The sequence below is a fragment of the Mixophyes fleayi genome, chromosome 3, assembly GCF_038048845.1.
Source record: "Mixophyes fleayi isolate aMixFle1 chromosome 3, aMixFle1.hap1, whole genome shotgun sequence".
Classification (NCBI taxonomy): Eukaryota; Metazoa; Chordata; class Amphibia; order Anura; family Limnodynastidae; genus Mixophyes; species Mixophyes fleayi.
Genome location: NC_134404.1, coordinates 5,381,390 through 5,404,795, shown reverse-complemented (window position 1 = coordinate 5,404,795; position 23,406 = coordinate 5,381,390). Strand labels below are relative to the sequence as shown.

The 23,406-nt window shown below is 39.0% G+C and overlaps 12 non-coding genes across 12 annotated transcripts; all 12 read left to right on the top strand.

Moving 5' to 3' along the window:
* The first annotated feature begins 4,771 nt into the window (after nucleotides 1-4,771).
* TRNAY-GUA (transfer RNA tyrosine (anticodon GUA)) lies at nucleotides 4,772-4,861 on the top strand. Its single transcript is given in 2 exon segments — nucleotides 4,772-4,808; nucleotides 4,826-4,861. It is a non-coding gene; the product is annotated as a tRNA-Tyr (tRNA).
* Nucleotides 4,862-5,466: 605 nt separating this feature from the next.
* TRNAE-UUC (transfer RNA glutamic acid (anticodon UUC)) lies at nucleotides 5,467-5,538 on the top strand. The gene has a single exon. It is a non-coding gene; the product is annotated as a tRNA-Glu (tRNA).
* Nucleotides 5,539-6,529: 991 nt separating this feature from the next.
* Nucleotides 6,530-6,619, top strand: TRNAY-GUA (transfer RNA tyrosine (anticodon GUA)). Its single transcript is given in 2 exon segments — nucleotides 6,530-6,566; nucleotides 6,584-6,619. It is a non-coding gene; the product is annotated as a tRNA-Tyr (tRNA).
* A 605-nt stretch (nucleotides 6,620-7,224) lies between these two features.
* TRNAE-UUC (transfer RNA glutamic acid (anticodon UUC)) lies at nucleotides 7,225-7,296 on the top strand. Its single transcript has one exon. It is a non-coding gene; the product is annotated as a tRNA-Glu (tRNA).
* Nucleotides 7,297-8,286: 990 nt separating this feature from the next.
* On the top strand, nucleotides 8,287-8,376 carry TRNAY-GUA (transfer RNA tyrosine (anticodon GUA)). The gene is given in 2 exon segments: nucleotides 8,287-8,323; nucleotides 8,341-8,376. It is a non-coding gene; the product is annotated as a tRNA-Tyr (tRNA).
* A 605-nt stretch (nucleotides 8,377-8,981) lies between these two features.
* TRNAE-UUC (transfer RNA glutamic acid (anticodon UUC)) lies at nucleotides 8,982-9,053 on the top strand. The gene has a single exon. It is a non-coding gene; the product is annotated as a tRNA-Glu (tRNA).
* A 6,711-nt stretch (nucleotides 9,054-15,764) lies between these two features.
* Nucleotides 15,765-15,836, top strand: TRNAE-UUC (transfer RNA glutamic acid (anticodon UUC)). Its single transcript has one exon. It is a non-coding gene; the product is annotated as a tRNA-Glu (tRNA).
* A 1,686-nt stretch (nucleotides 15,837-17,522) lies between these two features.
* On the top strand, nucleotides 17,523-17,594 carry TRNAE-UUC (transfer RNA glutamic acid (anticodon UUC)). The gene has a single exon. It is a non-coding gene; the product is annotated as a tRNA-Glu (tRNA).
* Nucleotides 17,595-19,278: 1,684 nt separating this feature from the next.
* Nucleotides 19,279-19,350, top strand: TRNAE-UUC (transfer RNA glutamic acid (anticodon UUC)). The gene has a single exon. It is a non-coding gene; the product is annotated as a tRNA-Glu (tRNA).
* A 1,688-nt stretch (nucleotides 19,351-21,038) lies between these two features.
* TRNAE-UUC (transfer RNA glutamic acid (anticodon UUC)) lies at nucleotides 21,039-21,110 on the top strand. Its single transcript has one exon. It is a non-coding gene; the product is annotated as a tRNA-Glu (tRNA).
* Nucleotides 21,111-22,102: 992 nt separating this feature from the next.
* On the top strand, nucleotides 22,103-22,192 carry TRNAY-GUA (transfer RNA tyrosine (anticodon GUA)). The gene is given in 2 exon segments: nucleotides 22,103-22,139; nucleotides 22,157-22,192. It is a non-coding gene; the product is annotated as a tRNA-Tyr (tRNA).
* A 605-nt stretch (nucleotides 22,193-22,797) lies between these two features.
* Nucleotides 22,798-22,869, top strand: TRNAE-UUC (transfer RNA glutamic acid (anticodon UUC)). Its single transcript has one exon. It is a non-coding gene; the product is annotated as a tRNA-Glu (tRNA).
* The last annotated feature ends 537 nt before the right edge of the window (nucleotides 22,870-23,406 follow it).

The following is a 23,406-nucleotide window of genomic DNA, read 5'->3' as shown; positions in this document are numbered from 1 at the left end:
TCAAACATTGCCCACCTCACTGATCACTGAGTGGTCTGGAGCGTGATGATGAAATTAGTGTCATCTTAGACCATGCCAAACCCACTCCATGTCACCACCTGGTTAAATATGAAATACACAGAGAGTTAAGATACATTACAGCAAAGCATGATATATTTGTTCTGCTGCTATGCTTAAACGCTCAACGAAAAAGTCCCATATGGTCTAGCGGTTAGGATTCCTGATTTTCACCCAGGCGGCCTGGGTTCGGCTCCTGGTTTGGGAAGTTGAAGCTTTTTTGAATGGCAGCAACAGTACCACTTGTTTAATGCTCTGTTGATCTCAGCAACAAAATCCAGGAAAAACTGTGCTTTGGTTATGGAAATGGGATGTGGTCAAATCCACAGTATTTATATACCTCCCAACATTTCTGTATCCAAAATTAGAACAGAACTGGTCTGACCCCATATTTCAACATCCATCTTCCAAATTTCGAGTGGGACAACCCTATTTTATATGTAACACATCCTTCATGTGAAAAAAAAGAACTCTTGAACTTGTGGATCAATGGGTTTCCAGGGAGAGTTCACAACTTTTTAATGGTGCAGTAGGGATGTTCTGAATGAAACTAGACTACGCCAATGCTTATAAACCAATAATGTCTGCTTCTGTGCCCAGAATTTCTCCGCTTTCCTTAATCAGCATACAAAGGACAGGTTTAAGACACCACGGATGGGAACTGAAATACAATATTACTTCTGAAATCCCATGGATCTGAACCCATAGAAGATGCATTGTAAAAACAGAGAGTACTGTGAGAAATAGTGGTGGCAGCGTGGACCATTGACTAGAAATCCATTTTTGTCTCACTGGGCAAAAGTTTGACAATTTGTCACCACAATTTCTGAAATTTTCATCAATTAAAAAAGTCAAGCTAAATTGGAGAACGCAGAAGAGGTTGAAAACTTTCCAGCATTTTTAATCTTAACGTAAAGGCGTCTGCAGTTGGAAAATCTAAGGAAGCTGTTTTCCCAACTATTTCTGAAGCTAATTAATTCAAAATGAACAAATAAAAATCAAACTTTTAATGATGTATTACCAATTATTAAATATGACAATTTTTACAACTTTTGATGAGCAAGTAGACCAGAAATAAAAATGTGGATCTCTTTATCTAGACAAGCAATTTTTCTGTTTTATGGATAATTCAATTCTGTTTATGTTTTCACTCAGTCAGATGTAGTGCACATGACATCAGAAATCCTCTAAAGCACAATCCTTCGATAGCTCAGCTGGTAGAGCGGAGGACTGTAGAGGAACTTGGTACAGAAATCCTTAGGTCGCTGGTTCAGCTCCGGCTCGAAGGAAAGTTTTCATATAATTTTAGAGGGCAATTTCTGACATATTAAATACCCAGAAATATGCATGACTCATGCTGTTTATCTTTAATAGTCAGAGAAACTGTAATTTGTTTTCATTTCTGCTGCCTGTTAATCATCCTGCATGCTGCTGAGCCTCTAGTAGGGCAATTATGGTTTCTGTGCTCTGTTGAAGTACAGTGCAGAGGCAGGTGATAGAGACACGAGTTCTGTTACTGGGGATACTTTCCATATCTCTTTGCAACTCATTAAAATGGAAATGAGAACCTTTTCCACTTCTTGGAAAGTGGCCTACAGACATCACACATGGATTTATTGCATTGTTACCTATCCTGCTGGATTGGCATTTACAAATCTGCAAGTGGTCAGGGACGTGCCGTGATGATGCAAATCACATCATCAAACATTGCCCACCTCACTGATCACTGAGTGGTCTGGAGCGTGATGATGAAATTAGTGTCATCTTAGGCCATGCCAAACCCACTCCATGTCACCACCTGGTTAAATATAAAATACACAGAGAGTTAAGATACATTACAGCAAAGCATGATATTTTTGTTCTGCTGCTATGCTGAAACACTCAACGGAAAAGTCCCATATGGTCTAGCAGTTTGGATTCCTGGTTTTCACCCAGGCGGCCCGGGTTCGACTCCCGGTATGGGAAGTTGAAGCTTTTTTGAATGGCAGCAACAGTAGCACTTGTTTAATGCTCTGTTGATCTCAGCAACAAAATCCAGGAGAAACTGTGCTTTGGTTATATAAATGGGATGTGGTGAAATCCACAGTATTTATATACCTCCCAACATTTCTGTATCCAAAATTAGGACAGAACTGGTCTGAACCCATATTTCAACATCCATCTTCCAAATTTCGAGTGGGACAACCCTATTTTATATGTAACACATCCTTCATGTGAAAAAAAAGAACTCTTGAACTTGTGGATAAATGGGTTTCCAGGGAGAGTTCACAACTTTTTAATGGTGCAGTAGGGATGTTCTGAATGAAACTAGACTACGCCAATGCTTACAAACCAATAATGTCTGCTTCTGTGCCCAGAATTTCTCCGCTTTCCTTAATCAGCATACAAAGGACAGGTTTAAGACACCACGGATGGGAACTGAAATACAATATTACTTCTGAAATCCCATGGATCTGAACCCATAGAAGATGCATTGTAAAAACAGAGAGTACTGTGAGAAATAGTGGTGGCAGCGTGGACCATTGACTAGAAATCCATTTTTGTCTCACTGGGCAAAAGTTTGACAATTTGTCACCACAATTTCTGGAATTTTCATCAATTAAAAAAGTCAAGCTAAATTGGAGAACGCAGAAGAGGTTGAAAATGTTCCAGCATTTTTAATCTTGACGTAAAGGCGTCTGCAGTTGGAAAATCTAAGGAAGCTGTTTTCCCAACTATTTCTGAAGCTAATTAATTCAAAATGAACAAATAAAAATCAAACTTTTAATGATGTATTACCAATTATTAAATATGACAATTTTTACAACTTTTGATGAGCAAGTAGACCAGAAATAAAAATGTGGATCTCTTTATCTAGACAAGCAATTTTTCTGTTTTATGGATAATTCAATTCTGTTTGTGTTTTCACTCAGTCAGATGTAGTGCACATGACATCAGAAATCCTCTAAAGCACAATCCTTTGATAGCTCAGCTGGTAGAGCGGAGGACTGTAGAGGAAATTGGCACAGAAATCCTTAGGTCACTGGTTTAACTCCGGCTCGAAGGAAAGTTTTTCATATCATTTTAGAGGGCAATTTCTGACATATTAAATACCCAGAAATATGCATGACTCATGCTGTTTATCTTTAATAGTCAGAGAAACTGTAACTTGTTTTCATTTCTGCTGCCTGTTAATCATCCTGCATGCTGCTGAGCCTCTAGTAGGGCAATTATGGTTTCTGTGCTCTGTTGAAGTACAGTGCAGAGGCAGGTGATAGAGACACGAGTTCTGTTACTGGGGATACTTTCCATAGCTCTTTGCAACTCATTAAAATGGAAATGAGAACCTTTTCCACTTCTTGGAAATTGGCCTACAGACATCACACATGGATTTATTGCATTGTTACCTATCCTGCTGGATTGGCATTTACAAATCTGCAAGTGGTCAGGGACGTGCCGTGATGATGCAAATCACATCATCAAACATTGCCCACCTCACTGATCACTGAGTGGTCTGGAGCGTGATGATGAAATTAGTGTCATCTTAGACCATGCCAAACCCACTCCATGTCACCACCTGGTTAAATATGAAATACACAGAGAGTTAAGATACATTACAGCAAAGCATGATATATTTGTTCTGCTGCTATGCTTAAACACTCAACGGAAAAGTCCCATATGGTCTAGCAGTTTGGATTCCTGGTTTTCACCCAGGCGGCCCGGGTTCGACTCCCGGTATGGGAAGTTGAAGCTTTTTTGAATGGCAGCAACAGTAGCACTTGTTTAATGCTCTGTTGATCTCAGCAACAAAATCCAGGAGAAACTGTGCTTTGGTTATATAAATGGGATGTGGTGAAATCCACAGTATTTATATACCTCCCAACATTTCTGTATCCAAAATTAGGACAGAACTGGTCTGAACCCATATTTCAACATCCATCTTCCAAATTTCGAGTGGGACAACCCTATTTTATATGTAACACATCCTTCATGTGAAAAAAAAGAACTCTTGAACTTGTGGATCAATGGGTTTCCAGGGAGAGTTCACAACTTTTTAATGGTGCAGTAGGGATGTTCTGAATGAAACTAGACTACGCCAATGCTTATAAACCAATAATGTCTGCTTCTGTGCCCAGAATTTCTCCGCTTTCCTTAATCAGCATACAAAGGACAGGTTTAAGACACCACGGATGGGAACTGAAATACAATATTACTTCTGAAATCCCATGGATCTGAACCCATAGAAGATGCATTGTAAAAACAGAGAGTACTGTGAGAAATAGTGGTGGCAGCGTGGACCATTGACTAGAAATCCATTTTTGTCTCACTGGGCAAAAGTTTGACAATTTGTCACCACAATTTCTGAAATTTTCATCAATTAAAAAAGTCAAGCTAAATTGGAGAACGCAGAAGAGGTTGAAAATTTTCCAGCATTTTTAATCTTAACGTAAAGGCGTCTGCAGTTGGAAAATCTAAGGAAGCTGTTTTCCCAACTATTTCTGAAGCTAATTAATTCAAAATGAACAAATAAAAATCAAACTTTTAATGATGTATTACCAATTATTAAATATGACAATTTTTACAACTTTTGATGAGCAAGTAGACCAGAAATAAAAATGTGCATCTCTTTATCTAGACAAGCAATTTTTCTGTTTTATGGATATTTCAATTCTGTGTGTGTTTTCACTCAGTCAGATGTAGTGCACATGACATCAGAAATTCTCTAAAGCACAATCCTTCGATAGCTCAGCTGGTAGAGCAGAGGACTGTAGAGGAAATTGGTACAGAAATCCTTAGGTCGCTGGTTCAACTCCGGCTCGAAGGAAAGTTTTTCATATCATTTTAGAGGGCAATTTCTGACATATTAAATACCCAGAAATATGCATGACTCATGCTGTTTATCTTTAATAGTCAGAGAAACTGTAACTTGTTTTCATTTCTGCTGCCTGTTAATCATCCTGCATGCTGCTGAGCCTCTAGTAGGGCAATTATGGTTTCTGTGCTCTGTTGAAGTACAGTGCAGAGGCAGGTGATAGAGACACGAGTTCTGTTACTGGGGATACTTTCCATAGCTCTTTGCAACTCATTAAAATGGAAATTAGAACCTTTTCCACTTCTTGGAAAGTGGCCTCCAGACATCACACATGGATTTATTGCATTGTTACCTATCCTGCTGGATTGGCATTTACAAATCTGCAAGTGGTCAGGGACGTGCCGTGATGATGCAAATCACATCATCAAACATTGCCCACCTCACTGATCACTGAGTGGTCTGGAGCGTGATGATGAAATTAGTGTCATTTTAGGCCATGCCAAACCCACTCCATGTCACCACCTGGTTAAATATGAAATACACAGAGAGTTAAGATACATTACAGCAAAGCATGATATATTTGTTCTGCTGCTATGCTGAAGCACTCAACCGAAAAGTCCCATATGGTCTAGCGGTTAGGATTCCTGGTTTTCACCCAGGCGGCCCGGGTTCGACTCCCGGTATGGGAAGTTGATGCTTTTTTGAATGGCAGCAACAGTACCACTTGTTTAATGCTCTGTTGATCTCAGCAACAAAATCCAGGAGAAACTGTGCTTTGGTTATGGAAATGGGATGTGGTCAAATTCACAGTATTTATATACCTCCCAACATTTCTGTATCCAAAATTAGGACAGAACTGGTCTGACCCCATATTTCAACATCCATCTTCCAAATTTCGAGTGGGACAACCCTATTTTATATGTAACACATCCTTCATGTGAAAAAATAGAACTCTTGAACTTGTGGATCAATGGGTTTCCAGGGAGAGTTCACAACTTTTTAATGGTGCAGTAGGGATGTTCTGAATGAAACTAGACTACGCCAATGCTTACAAACCAATAATGTCTGCATCTGTGCCCAGAATTTCTCCGCTTTCCTTAATCAGCATACAAAGGACAGGTTTAAGAGACCACGGATGGGAACTGAAATACAATATTACTTCTGAAATCCCATGGATCTGAACCCATAGAAGATGCATTGTAAAAACAGAGAGTACTGTGAGAAATAGTGGTGGCAGCGTGGACCATTGACTAGAAATCCATTTTTGTCTCACTGGGCAAAAGTTTGACAATTTGTCACCACAATTTCTGAAATTTTCATCAATTAAAAAAGTCAAGCTAAATTGGAGAACGCAGAAGAGGTTGAAAATTTTCCAGCATTTTTAATCTTGACGTAAAGGCGTCTGCAGTTGGAAAATCTAAGGAAGCTGTTTTCCCAACTATTTCTGAAGCTAATTAATTCAAAATGAACAAATAAAAATCAAACTTTTAATGATGTATTACCAATTATTAAATATGACAATTTTTACAACTTTTGATGAGCAAGTAGACCAGAAATAAAAATGTGGATCTCTTTATCTAGACAAGCAATTTTTCTGTTTTATGGATAATTCAATTCTGTTTATGTTTTCACTCAGTCAGATGTAGTGCACATGACATCAGAAATCCTCTGAAGCACAATCCTTCGATAGCTCAGCTGGTAGAGCGGAGGACTGTAGAGGAAATTGGTACAGAAATCCTTAGGTCGCTGGTTCAACTCCAGCTCGAAGGAAAGTTTTTCATATCATTTTAGAGGGCAATTTCTGACATATTAAATACCCAGAAATATGCATGACTCATGCTGTTTATCTTTAATAGTCAGAGAATCTGTAACTTGTTTTCATTTCTGCTGCCTGTTAATCATCCTGCATGCTGCTGAGCCTCTAGTAGGGCAATTATGGTTTCTGTGCTCTGTTGAAGTACAGTGCAGAGGCAGGTGATAGAGACACGAGTTCTGTTACTGGGGATACTTTCCATAGCTCTTTGCAACTCATTAAAATGGAAATGAGAACCTTTTCCACTTCTTGGAAAGTGGCCTACAGACATCACACATGGATTTATTGCATTGTTACCTATCCTGCTGGATTGGCATTTACAAATCTGCAAGTGGTCAGGGACGTGCCGTGATGATGCAAATCACATCATCAAACATTGCCCACCTCACTGATCACTGAGTGGTCTGGAGCGTGATGATGAAATTAGTGTCATCTTAGGCCATGCCAAACCCACTCCATGTCACCACCTGGTTAAATATGAAATACACAGAGAGTTAAGATACATTACAGCAAAGCATGATATATTTGTTCTGCTGCTATGCTGAAACACTCAACAGAAAAGTCCCATATGGTCTAGCAGTTAGGATTCCTGGTTTTCACCCAGGCGGCCCGGGTTCGACTCCCGGTATGGGAAGTTGAAGCTTTTTTGAATGGCAGCAACAGTACCACTTGTTTAATGCTCTGTTGATCTCAGCAACAAAATCCAGGAGAAACTGTGCTTTGGTTATGGAAATGGGATGTGGTCAAATCCACAGGATTTATATACCTCCCAACATTTCTGTATCCAAAATTAGGACAGAACTGGTCTGACCCCATATTTCAACATCCATCTTCCAAATTTCGAGTGGGACAACCCTATTTTATATGTAACACATCCTTCATGTGAAAAAAAGAACTCTTGAACTTGTGGATCAATGGGTTTCCAGGGAGAGTTCACAACTTTTTAATGGTGCAGTAGGGATGTTCTGAATGAAACTAGACTACGCCAATGCTTACAAACCAATAATGTCTGCTTCTGTGCCCAGAATTTCTCCGCTTTCCTTAATCAGCATACAAAGGACGGGTTTAAGAGACCACGGATGGGAACTGAAATACAATATTACTTCTGAAATCCCATGGATCTGAACCCATAGAAGATGCATTGTAAAAACAGAGAGTACTGTGAGAAATAGTGGTGGCAGCGTGGACCATTGACTAGAAACCCATTTTTGTCTCACTGGGCAAAAGTTTGACAATTTGTCACCACAATTTCTGGAATTTTCATCAATTAAAAAAGTCAAGCTAAATTGGAGAACGCAGAAGAGGTTGAAAATTTTCCAGCATTTTTAATCTTAACGTAAAGGCGTCTGCAGTTGGAAAATCTAAGGAAGCTGTTTTCCCAACTATTTCTGAAGCTAATTAATTCAAAATGAACAAATAAAAATCAAACTTTTAATGATGTATTACCAATTATTAAATATGACAATTTTTACAACTTTTGATGAGCAAGTAGACCAGAAATAAAAATGTGCATCTCTTTATCTAGACAAGCAATTTTTCTGTTTTATGGATATTTCAATTCTGTTTGTGTTTTCACTCAGTCAGATGTAGTGCACATGACATCAGAAATTCTCTAAAGCACAATCCTTTGATAGCTCAGCTGGTAGAGCGGAGGACTGTAGAGGAAATTGGTACAGAAATCCTTAGGTCGCTGGTTCAACTCCGGCTCAAAGGAAAGTTTTTCATATCATTTTAGAGGGCAATTTCTGACATATTAAATAGCCAGAAATATGCATGACTCATGCTGTTTATCTTTAATAGTCAGAGAAACTGTAACTTGTTTTCATTTCTGCTGCCTGTTAATCATCCTGCATGCTGCTGAGCCTCTAGTAGGGCAATTATGGTTTTTGTGCTCTGTTGAAGTACAGTGCAGAGGCAGGTGATAGAGACACGAGTTCTGTTACTGGGGATACTTTCCATAGCTCTTTGCAACTCATTAAAATGGAAATTAGAACCTTTTCCACTTCTTGGAAAGTGGCCTCCAGACATCACACATGGATTTATTGCATTGTTACCTATCCTGCTGGATTGGCATTTACAAATCTGCAAGTGGTCAGGGACGTGCCGTGATGATGCAAATCACATCATCAAACATTGCCCACCTCACTGATCACTGAGTGGTCTGGAGCGTGATGATGAAATTAGTGTCATTTTAGGCCATGCCAAACCCACTCCATGTCACCACCTGGTTAAATATGAAATACACAGAGAGTTAAGATACATTACAGCAAAGCATGATATATTTGTTCTGCTGCTATGCTGAAGCACTCAACCGAAAAGTCCCATATGGTCTAGCGGTTAGGATTCCTGGTTTTCACCCAGGCGGCCCGGGTTCGACTCCCGGTATGGGAAGTTGACGCTTTTTTGAATGGCAGCAACAGTACCACTTGTTTAATGCTCTGTTGATCTCAGCAACAAAATCCAGGAGAAACTGTGCTTTGGTTATGGAAATGGGATGTGGTCAAATCCACAGTATTTATATACCTCCCAACATTTCTGTATCCAAAATTAGGACAGAACTGGTCTGACCCCATATTTCAACATCCATCTTCCAAATTTCGAGTGGGACAACCCTATTTTATATGTAACACATCCTTCATGTGAAAAAATAGAACTCTTGAACTTGTGGATCAATGGGTTTCCAGGGAGAGTTCACAACTTTTTAATGGTGCAGTAGGGATGTTCTGAATGAAACTAGACTACGCCAATGCTTACAAACCAATAATGTCTGCATCTGTGCCCAGAATTTCTCCGCTTTCCTTAATCAGCATACAAAGGACAGGTTTAAGAGACCACGGATGGGAACTGAAATACAATATTACTTCTGAAATCCCATGGATCTGAACCCATAGAAGATGCATTGTAAAAACAGAGAGTACTGTGAGAAATAGTGGTGGCAGCGTGGACCATTGACTAGAAATCCATTTTTGTCTCACTGGGCAAAAGTTTGACAATTTGTCACCACAATTTCTGGAATTTTCATCAATTAAAAAAGTCAAGCTAAATTGGAGAACGCAGAAGAGGTTGAAAATTTTCCAGCATTTTTAATCTTGACGTAAAGGCGTCTGCAGTTGGAAAATCTAAGGAAGCTGTTTTCCCAACTATTTCTGAAGCTAATTAATTCAAAATGAACAAATAAAAATTAAACTTTTAATGATGTATTACCAATTATTAAATATGACAATTTTTACAACTTTTGATGAGCAAGTAGACCAGAAATAAAAATGTGGATCTCTTTATCTAGACAAGCAATTTTTCTGTTTTATGGATAATTCAATTCTGTTTGTGTTTTCACTCAGTCAGATGTAGTGCACATGACATCAGAAATCCTCTAAAGCACAATCCTTCGATAGCTCAGCTGGTAGAGCGGAGGACTGTAGAGGAAATTTTTACAGATGGGAACTGAAATACAATATTACTTCTGAAATCCCATGGATCTGAACCCATAGAAGATGCATTGTAAAAACAGAGAGTACTGTGAGAAATAGTGGTGGCAGCGTGGACCATTGACTAGAAATCCATTTTTGTCTCACTGGGCAAAAGTTTGACAATTTGTCACCACAATTTCTGGAATTTTCATCAATTAAAAAAGTCAAGCTAAATTGGAGAACGCAGAAGAGGTTGAAAATTTTCCAGCATTTTTAATCTTGACGTAAAGGCGTCTGCTGTTGGAAAATCTAAGGAAGCTGTTTTCCCAACTATTTCTGAAGCTAATTAATTCAAAATGAACAAATAAAAATCAAACTTTTAATGATGTATTACCAATTATTAAATATGACAATTTTTACAACTTTTGATGAGCAAGTAGACCAGAAATAAAAATGTGGATCTCTTTATCTAGACAAGCAATTTTTCTGTTTTATGGATAATTCAATTCTGTTTGTGTTTTCACTCAGTCAGATGTAGTGCACTTGACATCAGAAATCCTCTAAAGCACAATCCTTCGATAGCTCAGCTGGTAGAGCGGAGGACTGTAGAGGAAATTTTTACAGATGGGAACTGAAATACAATATTACTTCTGAAATCCCATGGATCTGAACCCATAGAAGATGCATTGTAAAAACAGAGAGTACTGTGAGAAATAGTGGTGGCAGCGTGGACCATTGACTAGAAATCCATTTTTGTCTCACTGGGCAAAAGTTTGACAATTTGTCACCACAATTTCTGGAATTTTCATCAATTATAAAAGTCAAGCTAAATTGCAGAACGCAGAAGAGGTTGAAAATTTTCCAGCATTTTTAATCTTGACGTAAAGGCGTCTGCAGTTGGAAAATCTAAGGAAGCTGTTTTCCCAACTATTTCTGAAGCTAATTAATTCAAAATGAACAAATAAAAATCAAACTTTTAATGATGTATTACCAATTATTAAATATGACAATTTTTACAACTTTTGATAAGCAAGTAGACCTGAAATAAAAATGTGGATCTCTTTATCTAGACAAGCAATTTTTCTGTTTTATGGATAATTCAATTCTGTTTGTGTTTTCACTCAGTCAGATGTAGTGCACATGACATCAGAAATCCTTTAAAGCACAATCCTTCGATAGCTCAGCTGGTAGAGTGGAGGACTGTAGAGGAAATTGGTACAGAAATCCTTAGGTCACTGGTTCAACTCCGGCTTGAAGGAAAGTTTTTCATATTATTTTAGAGGGCAATTTCTAACATATTAAATACCCAGAAATATGCATGACTCATGCTGTTTATCTTTAATAGTCAGAGAAACTGTAACTTGTGTTCATTTCTGCTGCCTGTTAATCATCCTGCATGCTGCTGAGTCTCTAGTAGGGCAATTATGGTTTCTGTGCTCTGTTGAAGTACAGCGCAGAGGCAGGTGATAGAGACAAAAGTTCTGTTACTGGGGATACTTTCCATAGCTTTTTGCAACTCATTAAAATGGAAATGAGAACCTTTTCCACTTCTTGGAAAGTGGCCTCCAGACATCACACATGGATTTATTGCATTGTTACCTATCCTGCTGGATTGGCATTTACAAATCTGCAAGTGGTCAGGGACGTGCCGTGATGATGCAAATCACATCATCAAACATTGCCCACCTCACTGATCACTGAGTGGTCTGGAGCATGATGATGAAATTAGTGTCATCATAGGCCATGCCAAACCCACTCCATGTCACCACCTGGTTAAATATGAAATACACAGAGTTAAGATACATTACAGCAAAGCATGTTATATTTGTTCTGCTGCTATGCTGAAACAGTCAATGGAAAAGTCCCATATGGTCTAGCGCTTAGGATTCCTGGTTTTCACCCAGGCGGCCCAGTTTCAACTCCCGGTATGGGAAGTTGAAGCTTTTTTGAATGGCAGCAACAGTACCACTTGTTTAATGCCCGCTCTGTTGATCTCAGCAACAAAATCCAGGAGAAACTGTGCTTTGGTTATGGAAATGGGATGTGGTCAAATCCACAGGATTTATATAACTCCCAACATTTCTGTATCCAAAATAAGGACAGAACTGCTCTGACCCCATATTTCAACATCCATCTTACAAATTTCAAGTGGGACAACCCTATTTTATATGTATCACATCCTTCATGTGAAAAAAAAGAACTCTTGAACTTGTGGATCAATGGGTTTCCAGGGAAAGTTCACAACTTTTTAATGGTGCAGTAGGGATGTTGGTTCAACTCCGGCTCGAAGGAAAGTTTTTCATATAATTTTAGAGGGTAATTTCTGACATATTAATCAACCAGAAATATGCATGACTCAATGCTGTTTATCTTTAATAGTCAGAGAAACTGTAACTTGTATTCATTTCTGCTGCCTGTTAATCATCCTGCATGCTGCTGAGCCCCTAGTAGGGCAATTATGGTTTCAGTGCTCTGTTAAAGTACAGTGCAGAGGCAGGTGATAGAGACACGAGTTCTGGTACTGGGGATAGTTTCCATAGCTCTTTGCAACTCATTAAAATGGAAATGAGAACCTTATCCACTACTTGGAAAGTGGCCTCCAGACATCACACATGGATTTATTGCATTGTTACCTATCCTGCTGGATTGGCATTTACAAATCTGCAAGTGGTCAGGGACGTGCCGTGATGATGCAAATCACATCATCAAACATTGCCCACCTCACTGATCACTGAGTGGTCTGGAGCATGATGATGAAATTAGTGTCATCATAGGCCATGCCAAACCCACTCCATGTCACCACCTGGTTAAATATGAAATACACAGAGAGTTAAGATACATTAAAGCAAAGCATGTTATATTTGTTCTGCTGCTATGCTGAAACAGTCAATGGAAAAGTCCCATATGGTCTAGCGGTTAAGATTCCTGGTTTTCACCTAGGCGGCCCAGTTTCAACTCCCGGTATGGGAAGTTGAAGCTTTTTTGAATGGCAGCAACAGTACCACTTGTTTAATGCCCGCTCTGCTGATCTCAGCAACAAAATCCAGGAGAAGCTGTGCTTTGGTTATGGAAATGGGATGTGGTCAAATCCACAGGATTTATATACCTCCCAACATTTCTGTATCCAAAATAAGGACAGAACTGCTCTGACCCCATATTTCAACATCCATCTTACAAATTTCAAGTGGGACAACCCTATTTTATATGTATCACATCCTTCATGTGAAAAAAAAGAACTCTTGAACTTGTGGATCAATGGGTTTCCAGGGAAAGTTCACAACTTTTTAATGGTGCAGTAGGGATGTTGGTTCAACTCCGGCTCGAAGGAAAGTTTTTCATATAATTTTAGAGGGTAATTTCTGACATATTAATTAACCAGAAATATGCATGACTCAATGCTGTTTATCTTTAATAGTCAGAGAAACTGTAACTTGTATTCATTTCTGCTGCCTGTTAATCATCCTGCATGCTGCTGAGCCCCTAGTAGGGCAATTATGGTTTCAGTGCTCTGTTAAAGTACAGTGCAGAGGCAGGTGATAGAGACACGAGTTCTGGTACTGGGGATAGTTTCCATAGCTCTTTGCAACTCATTAAAATGGAAATGAGAACCTTATCCACTACTTGGAAAGTGGCCTCCAGACATCACACATGGATTTATTGCATTGTTACCTATCCTGCTGGATTGGCATTTACAAATCTGCAAGTGGTCAGGGACGTGCCGTGATGATGCAAATCACATCATCAAACATTGCCCACCTCACTAATCACTAAGTGGTCTGGAGCGTGATGATGAAATTAGTGTCATCATAGGCCATGCCAAACCCACTCCATGTCACCACCTGGTTAAATATGAAATACACAGAGAGTTAAGATACATTACAGCAAAGCATGATATATTTGTTCTGCTGCTATGTTGAAACAGGCAACGGAAAACTCCCATATGGTCTAGTGGGTAGGATTCCTGGTTTTTACCCAGGTGGCCTGCGTTCGACTCCCGATATGGGAAGTTGAAGCTTTTTTGAATGGCAGCAACAGTACCACTTGTTTATTGTCTGCTCTGTTGATCTCAGCAACAAAATCCAGGAGAAACTGTGCTTTGCTTATGGAAATGGGATGTGGTCAAATCCACAGGATTTATATACCTCCCAACATTTCTGTATCCAAAATTAGGACAGAACTGGTCTGACCCCATATTTCAACATCCATATTCCAAATTTCGAGTGGGATAACTCTAATTTATATGTAACACATCCTTCATGTGAAAAAAAAGGACTCTTGAACTTGTGGATCAATGGGTTTCCAGGGAGAGTTCCCAACTTTTTAATGGTGCAGTAGGGATGTTCTGAATGAAACTAGACTACGCAAATGCTTACAAACCAATAATGTCTGCTTCTGTGCCCAGAATTTCTCCGCTTTCCTTAATCAGCATACAAAGGACAGGTTTAAGAGACCACGGATGTGAACTGAAATACAATATTACTTCTGAAATCCCATGGATCTGAACCCATAGAAGATGCATTGTAAAAACAGAGAGTACTGTGAGAAATTGTGTTGGCAGCGTGGACCATTGACTAGAAATCCATTTTTGTCTCACTGGGCAAAAGTTTAACAATTTGTCACCACAATTTCTGGAATTTTCATCAATTAAAATAGTCAAGCTAAATTGGAGAACGCAGAAGAGGTTGAAAATTTTCCAGCATTTTTAATCTTGACGTAAAGGCGTCTGCAGTTGGAAAATCTAAGGAAGCTGTTTTCCCAACTATTTCTGAAGCTAATTAATTCAAAATGAACAAATAAAAATCAAACTTTTAATGCTGTATTACCAATTATTAAACATGACAATTTTTACAACTTTTGATGAGCAAGTAGACCAGAAATAAAAATGTGGATGTCTTTATCTAGACAAGCAATTTTTCTGTTTTAAGGATAATTCAATTCTGTTTGTGTTTTCACTCAGTCAGATGTAGTGCACATGACATCAGAAGGCCTCTAAAGCACAATCCTTCAATAGCTCAGCTGGTAGAGCAGAGGACTGTAGAGGAAATTGGTAGAGAAATCCTTAGGTCGCTGGTTCAACTCCAGCTCAAAGGAAAGTTTTTCATATCATTTTAGAGGGCAATTTCTGACATATTAAATACCCAGAAATATGCATGACTCATGCTGTTTATCTTTAATAGTCAGAGAAACTGTAACTTGTTTTCATTTCTGCTGCTGTTAATCATCCTGCATGCTGCTGAGCCTCTAGTAGGGCAATTATGGTTTCTGTGCTCTGTTGAAGTACAGTGCAGAGGCAGGTGATAGAGACACGAGTTCTGTTACTGGGAATACTTTCCATAGCTCTTTGCAACTCATTAAAATGGAAATGAGAATCTTTTCCACTTCTTGGAAAGTGGCCTCCAGACATCACACATGGATTTATTGCATTGTTACCTATCCTGCTGGATTGGCATTTACAAATCTGCAAGTGGTCAGGGACGTGCCGTGATGATGCAAATCACATTATCAAACATTGCCCACCTCACTGATCACTGAGTGGTCTGGAGCGTGATGATGAAATTAGTGTCATCTTAGGCCATGCCAAACCCACTCCATGTCACCACCTGGTTAAATATGAAATACACAGAGAGTTAAGATACATTACAGCAAAGCATGATATATTTGTTCTGCTGCGATGCTGAAACACTCAACGAAAAAGTCCCATATGGTCTAGCGGTTAGGATTCCTGGTTTTCACCCAGGCGGCCCAGGTTCGACTCCCGGTATGGGAAGTTGAAGCTTTTTTGAATGGCAGCAACAGTACCACTTGTTTAATGCTCTGTTGATCTCAGCAACAAAATCCAGGAAAAACTGTGCTTTGGTTATGGAAATGGGATGTGGTCAAATCCACAAGATTTATATACCTACCAACATTTCTGTATCCAAAATTAGGACAGAACTGGTCTGACCCCATATTTCAACATCCATCTTCCAAATTTCGAGTGGGACAACCCTATTTTATATGTAACACATCCTTCATGTGAAAAAAAAGAACTCTTGAACTTGTGGATCAATGGGCTTCCAGGGAGAGTTCACAACTTTTTAATGGTGCAGTAGGGATGTTCTGAATGAAACTAGACTACGCCAATGCTTACAAACCAATAATGTCTGCTTCTGTGCCCAGAATTTCTCCGCTTTCCTTAATCAGCATACAAAGGACAGGTTTAAGACACCACGGATGGGAACTGAAATACAATATTACTTCTGAAATCCCATGGATCTGAACCCATAGAAGATGCATTGTAAAAACAGAGAGTACTGTGAGAAATAGTGGTGGCAGCGTGGACCATTGACTAGAAATCCATTTTTGTCTCACTGGGCAAAAGTTTGACAATTTGTCACCACAATTTCTGGAATTTTCATCAATTAAAAAAGTCAAGCTAAATTGGAGAACGCAGAAGAGGTTGAACATTTTCCAGCATTTTTAATCTTGACGTAAAGGCGTCTGCAGTTGGAAAATCTAAGGAAGCTGTTTTCCCAACTATTTCTGAAGCTAATTAATTCAAAATGAACAAATAAAAATCAAACTTTTAATGATGTATTATCAATTATTAAATATGACAATTTTTACAACTTTTGATGAGCAAGTAGACCAGAAATAAAAATGTGGATCTCTTTATCTAGACAAGCATTTTTTCTGTTTTATGGATATTTCAATTCTGTTTGTGTTTTCACTCAGTCAGATGTAGTGCACATGACATCAGATATCCTCTAAAGCACAATCCTTCGATAACTCAGCTGGTAGAGTGGAGCACTGTAGAGGAAATTGATACAGAAATCCTTAGGTCGCTGGTTCAACTCCAGCTCGAAGGAAAGTTTTTCATATCATTTTAGAGGGCAATTTCTGACATATTAAATACGCAGAAATATGCATGACTCATGCTGTTTATCTTTAATAGTCAGAGAAACTGTAACTTGTTTTCATTTCTGCTGCCTGTTAATCATCCAGCATGCTGCTGAGCCTCTAGAAGGGCAATTATAGTTTCTGTGCTCTGTTGAAGTACAGTGCAGAGGCAGGTGATAGAGACACGAGTTCTGTTACTGGGGATACTTTCCATAGCTCTTTGCAACTCATTAAAATGGAAATGAGAACCTTTTCCACTTCTTGGAAAGTGGCCTCCAGACATCACACATGGATTTATTGCATTGTTACCTATCCTGCTGGATTGGCATTTACAAATCTGCAAGTGGTCAGGGACGTGCCGTGATGATGCAAATCACATCATCAAACATTGCCCACCTCACTGATCACTGAGTGGTCTGGAGCGTGATGATGAAATTAGTGTCATCTTAGGCCATGCCAAACCCACTCCATGTCACCACCTGGTTAAATATGAAATACACAGAGAGTTAAGATACATTACAGCAAAGCATGATATATTTGTTCTGCTGCTATGCTGAAACACTCAACGGAAAAGTCCCATATGGTCTAGCAGTTAGGATTCCTGGTTTTCACCCAGGCGGCCCGGGTTCGACTCCCGGTATGGGAAGTTGACGCTTTTTTGAATGGCAGCAACAGTACCATTTGTTTAATGCTCTGTTGATCTCAGCAACAAAATCCAGGAGAAACTGTGCTTTGGTTATGGAAATGGGATGTGGTCAAATCCACAGGATTTATATACCTCCCAACATTTCTGTATCCAAAATTAGGACAGAACTGGTCTGACCCCATATTTCAACATCCATCTTCCAAATTTCGAGTGGGACAACCCTATTTTATATGTAACACATCCTTCATGTGAAAAAAAAGAACTCTTGAACTTGTGGATCAATGGGTTTCCAGGGAGAGTTCACAACTTTTTAATGGTGCAGTAGGGATGTTCTGAATGAAACTAGACTACGCAAATGCTTATAAACCAATAATGTCTGCTTCTGTGCCCAGAATTTCTCCGCTTTCCTTAATCAGCATACAAAGGACAGGTTTAAGAGACCACGGATGGGAACTGAAATACAATATTACTTCTGAAATCCCATGGATCTGAACCCATAGAAGATGCATTATAAAAACAGAGTACTGTGAAAAATAGTGGTGGCAGTGTGGACCATTGACTAGAAATCCATTTTTGTCTCACTGGGCAAAAGTTTGACAATTTGTCACCACAATTTCTGGAATTTTCATCAATTAAAAAAGTCAAGCTAAATTGGAGAAAGCAGAAGAGGTTGAAAATTTTCCAGCATTTTTAATCTTGACGTAAAGGCGTCTGCAGTTGGAAAATCTAAGGAAGCTGTTTTCCCAACTATTTCTGAAGCTAATTAATTCAAAATGAACAAATAAAAATCAAACTTTTAATGATGTATTACCAATTATTAAATATGACAATTTTTACAACTTTTGATGAGCAAGTAGACCAGAAATAAAAATGTGGATCTCTTTATCTAGACAAGCAATTTTTCTGTTTTATGGATATTTCAATTCTGTTTGTGTTTTCTCTCAGTCAGATGTAGTGCACATGACATCAGAAACTCTCTAAAGCACAATCCTTCGATAGCTCAGCTGGTAGAGCAGAGGAACGTAGAGGAAATTGGTACAGAAATCCTTAGGTTGCTGGTTCAACTCAAGCTGAAATGAAAGTTTTTCATATCATTTTAGAGGGCAATTTCTGACATATTAAATACCCAGAAATATGCATGACTCATGCTGTTTATCTTTAATAGTCAGAGAAACTGTAACTTGTTTTCATTTCTGCTGCCTGTTAATCATCCTGCATGCTGCTGAGCCTCTAGTAGGGCAATTATGGTTTCTGTGCTCTGTTGAAGTACAGTGCAGAGGCAGGTGATAGAGACACGAGTTCTGTTACTGGGGATACTTTCCATAGCTCTTTGCAACTCATTAAAATGGAAATGAGAACCTTTTCCACTTCTTGGAAAGTGGCCTCCAGACATCACACATGGATTTATTGCATTGTTACCTATCCTGCTGGATTGGCATTTACAAATCTGCAAGTGGTCAGGGACGTGCCGTGATTATGCAAATCACATCATCAAACATTGCCCACCTCACTAATCACTGAGTGGTCTGGAGCGTGATGATGAAATTAGTGTCATCTTAGGCCATGCCAAACCCACTCCATGTCACCACCTGGTTAAATATGAAATACACAGAGAGTTAAGATACATTACAGCAAAGCATGATATATTTGTTCTGCTGCTATGCTGAAACACTCAACGAAAAAGTCCCATATGGTCTAGCGGTTAGGATTCCTGGTTTTCACCCAGGCGGCCCGGGTTCGACTCCCGGTATGGGAAGTTGAAGCTTTTTTGAATGGCAGCAACAGTACCACTTGTTTAATGCTCTGTTGATCTCAGCAACAAAATCCAGGAGAAACTGTGCTTTGGTTATGGAAATGGGATGTGGTCAAATCCACAGGATTTATATACCTCCCAACATTTCTGTATCCAAAATTAGGACAGAACTGGTCTGACCCCATATTTCAACATCCATCTTCCAAATTTCGAGTGGGACAACCCTATTTTATATGTAACACATCCTTCATGTGAAAAAAAAGAACTCTTGAACTTGTGGATCAATGGGTTTCCAGGGAGAGTTCACAACTTTTTAATGGTGCAGTAGGGATGTTCTGAATGAAACTAGACTACGCAAATGCTTATAAACCAATAATGTCTGCTTCTGTGCCCAGAATTTCTCCGCTTTCCTTAATCAGCATACAAAGGACAGGTTTAAGAGACCATGGATGGGAACTGAAATACAATATTACTTCTGAAATCCCATGGATCTGAACCCATAGAAGATGCATTGTAAAAACAGAGAGTACTGTGAGAAATAGTGGTGGCAGCGTGGACCATTGACTAGAAATCACATTTTTGTCTCACTGGGCAAAAGTTTGACAATTTGTCACCACAATTTCTGGAATTTTCATCAATTAAAAAAGTCAAGCTAAATTGGAGAACGCAGAAGAGGGTGAAAATTTTCCAGCATTTTTAATCTTGACGTAAAGGCGTCTTCAGTTGGAAAATCTAAGGAAGCTGTTTTCCCAACTATTTCTGAAGCTAATTAATTCAAAATGAACAAATAAAAACCAAACTTTTAATGATGTATTACCAATTATTAAATATGAAAATTTTTACAACTTTTGATGAGCAAGTAGACCAGAAATAAAAATGTGGATCTCTTTATCTAGACAAGCAATTTTTCTGTTTTATGGATAATTCAATTTTGTTTGTGTTTTCACTCAGTCAGATGTAGTGCACATGACATCAGAAGTCCTCTAAAGCACAATCCTTCGATAGCTCAGCTGGTAAAGCGGAGGACTGTAGAGGAAATTGGTACAGAAATCCTTAGGTCGCTGGTTCAACTCTGGCTCGAAGGAAAGTTTTTCATATCATTTTAGAGGGCAATTTCTGACATATTAAATACCCAGAAATATGCATGGCTCATGCTGTTTATTTTTAATAGTCAGAGAAACTGTAACTTGTTTTCATTTCTGCTGCCTGTTAATCATCCTGCATGCTGCTGAGCCTCTAATAGGGCAATTATGGTTTCTGTGCTCTGTTGAAGTACAGTGCAGAGGCAGGTGATAGAGACACGAGTTCTGTTACTGGGGATACTTTCCATAGCTCTTTGCAACTCATTAAAATGGAAATGAGAACCTTTTCCACTTCTTGGAAAGTGGCCTCCAGACATCACACATGGATTTATTGCATTGTTACCTATCCTGCTGGATTGGCATTTACAAATCTGCAAGTGGTCAGGGACGTGCCGTGATGATGCATATCACATCATCAAACATTGCCCACCTCACTAATCACTGAGTGGTCTGGAGCGTGATGATGAAATTAGTGTCATCTTAGGCCATGCCAAACCCACTCCATGTCACCACCTGGTTAAATATGAAATACACAGAGAGTTAAGATACATTACAGGAAAGCATGATATATTTGTTCTGCTGCTATGCTGAAACACCTTAATGAAAAAGTCCCATATGGTCTAGCGGTTAGGATTCCTGGTTTTCACCCAGGCGGCCCGGGTTCGACTCCCGGTATGGGAAGTTGAAGCTTTTTTGAATGGCAGCAACAGTACCACTTGTTTAATGCTCTGTTGATCTCAGCAACAAAATCCAGGAGAAACTGTGCTTTGGTTATGGAAATGGGATGTGGTCAAATCCACAGTATTTATATACCTCCCAACATTTCTGTATCCAAAATTAGGACAGAACTGGTCTGACCCCATATTTCAACATCCATCTTCCAAATTTCGAGTGGGACAACCCTATTTTATATGTAACACATCCTTCATGTGAAAAAAAAGAACTCTTGAACTTGTGGATCAATGGGTTTCCAGGGAGAGTTCACAACTTTTTAATAGTGCAGTAGGGATGTTCTGAATGAAACTAGACTACGCAAATGCTTAGAAACCAATAATGTCTGCTTCTGTGCCCAGAATTTCTCCGCTTTCCTTAATCAGCATACAAAGGACAGGTTTAAGAGACCACGGATGGGAACTGAAATACAATATTACTTCTGAAATCCCATGGATCTGAACCCATAGAAGATGCATTGTAAAAACAGAGAGTATTGTGAGAAATAGTGGTGGCAGCGTGGACCATTGACTAGAAATCCATTTTTGTCTCACTGGGCAAAAGTTTGACAATTTGTCACCACAATTTCTGGAATTTTCATCAATTAAAAAAGTCAAGCTAAATTGGAGAACGCAGAAGAGGTTGAAAATTTTCCAGCATTTTTAATCTTGACGTAAAGGCGTCTGCAGTTGGAAAATCTAAGGAAGCTGTTTTCCCAACTATTTCTGAAGCTAATTAATTCAAAATGAACAAATAAAAAATCAAACTTTTAATGATGTATTACCAATTATTAAATATGACAATTTTTACAACTTTTGATGAGCAAGTAGACCAGAAATAAAAATCTGGATCTCTTTATCTAGACAAGCAATTTTTCTGTTTTATGGATAATTCAATTTTGTTTGTGTTTTCACTCAGTCAGATGTAGTGCACATGACATCAGAATTCCTCTAAAGCACAATCCTTCGATAGCTCAGCTGGTAGAGCGGAGGACTGTAGAGGAAATTGGTACAGAAATCCTTAGGTCGCTGGTTCAACTCCGGCTCGAAGGAAAGTTTTTCATATCATTTTAGAGGGCAATTTCTGACATATTAAATACCCAGAAATATCCATGGCTCATGCTGTTTATCTTTAATAGTCAGAGAAACTGTAACTTGTTTTCATTTCTGCTGCCTGTTAATCATCCTGCATGCTGCTGAGCCTCTAGTAGGGCAATTATGGTTTCTGTGCTCTGTTGAAGTACAGTGCAGAGGCAGGTGATAGAGACAAGAGTTCTGTTACTGGGGATACTTTCCATAGCTCTTTGCAACTCATTAAAATGGAAATGAGAACCTTTTCCACTTCTTGGAAAGTGGCCTCCAGACATCACACATGGATTTATTGCATTGTTACCTATCCTGCTGGATTGGCATTTACAAATCTGCAAGTGGTCAGGGACGTGCCGTGATGATGCAAATCACATCATCAAACATTGCCCACCTCACTAATCACTGAGTGGTCTGGAGCGTGATGATGAAATTAGTGTCATCTTAGGCCATGCCAAACCCACTCCATGTCACCACCTGGTTAAATATGAAATACACAGAGAGTTAAGATACATTACAGCAAAGCATGATATATTTGTTCTGCTGCTATGCTGAAACACTCAACGGAAATGTCCCATATGGTCTAGCAGTTAGGATTCCTGGTTTTCACCCAGGCGGCCTGGGTTCGACTCCCGGTATGGGAAGTTGAAGCTTTTTTGAATGGCAGCAACAGTACCACTTGTTTAATGCTCTGTTGATCTCGGCAACAAAATCCAGGAGAAACTGTGCTTTGGTTATGGAAATGGGATGTGGTGAAATCCACAGTATTTATATACCTCCCAACATTTCTGTATCCAAAATTAGGACAGAACTGGTCTGACCCCATATTTCAACATCCATCTTCCAAATTTCGAGTGGGACAACCCTATTTTATATGTAACACATCCTTCATGTGAAAAAAAAAAAAACTCTTGAACTTGTGGATCAATGGGTTTCCAGGGAAGGTTCACAACTTTTTAATGGTGCAGTAGGGATGTTCTGAATGAAACTAGACTACGCCAATGCTTACAAACCAATAATGTCTGCTTCTGTGCCCAGAATTTCTCCGCTTTCCTTAATCAGCATACAAAAGACAGGTTTAAGAGACCACGGATGGGAACTGAAATACAATATTACTTCTGAAATCCCATGGATCTGAACCCATAGAAGATGCATTGTAAAAACAGAGAGTACTGTGAGAA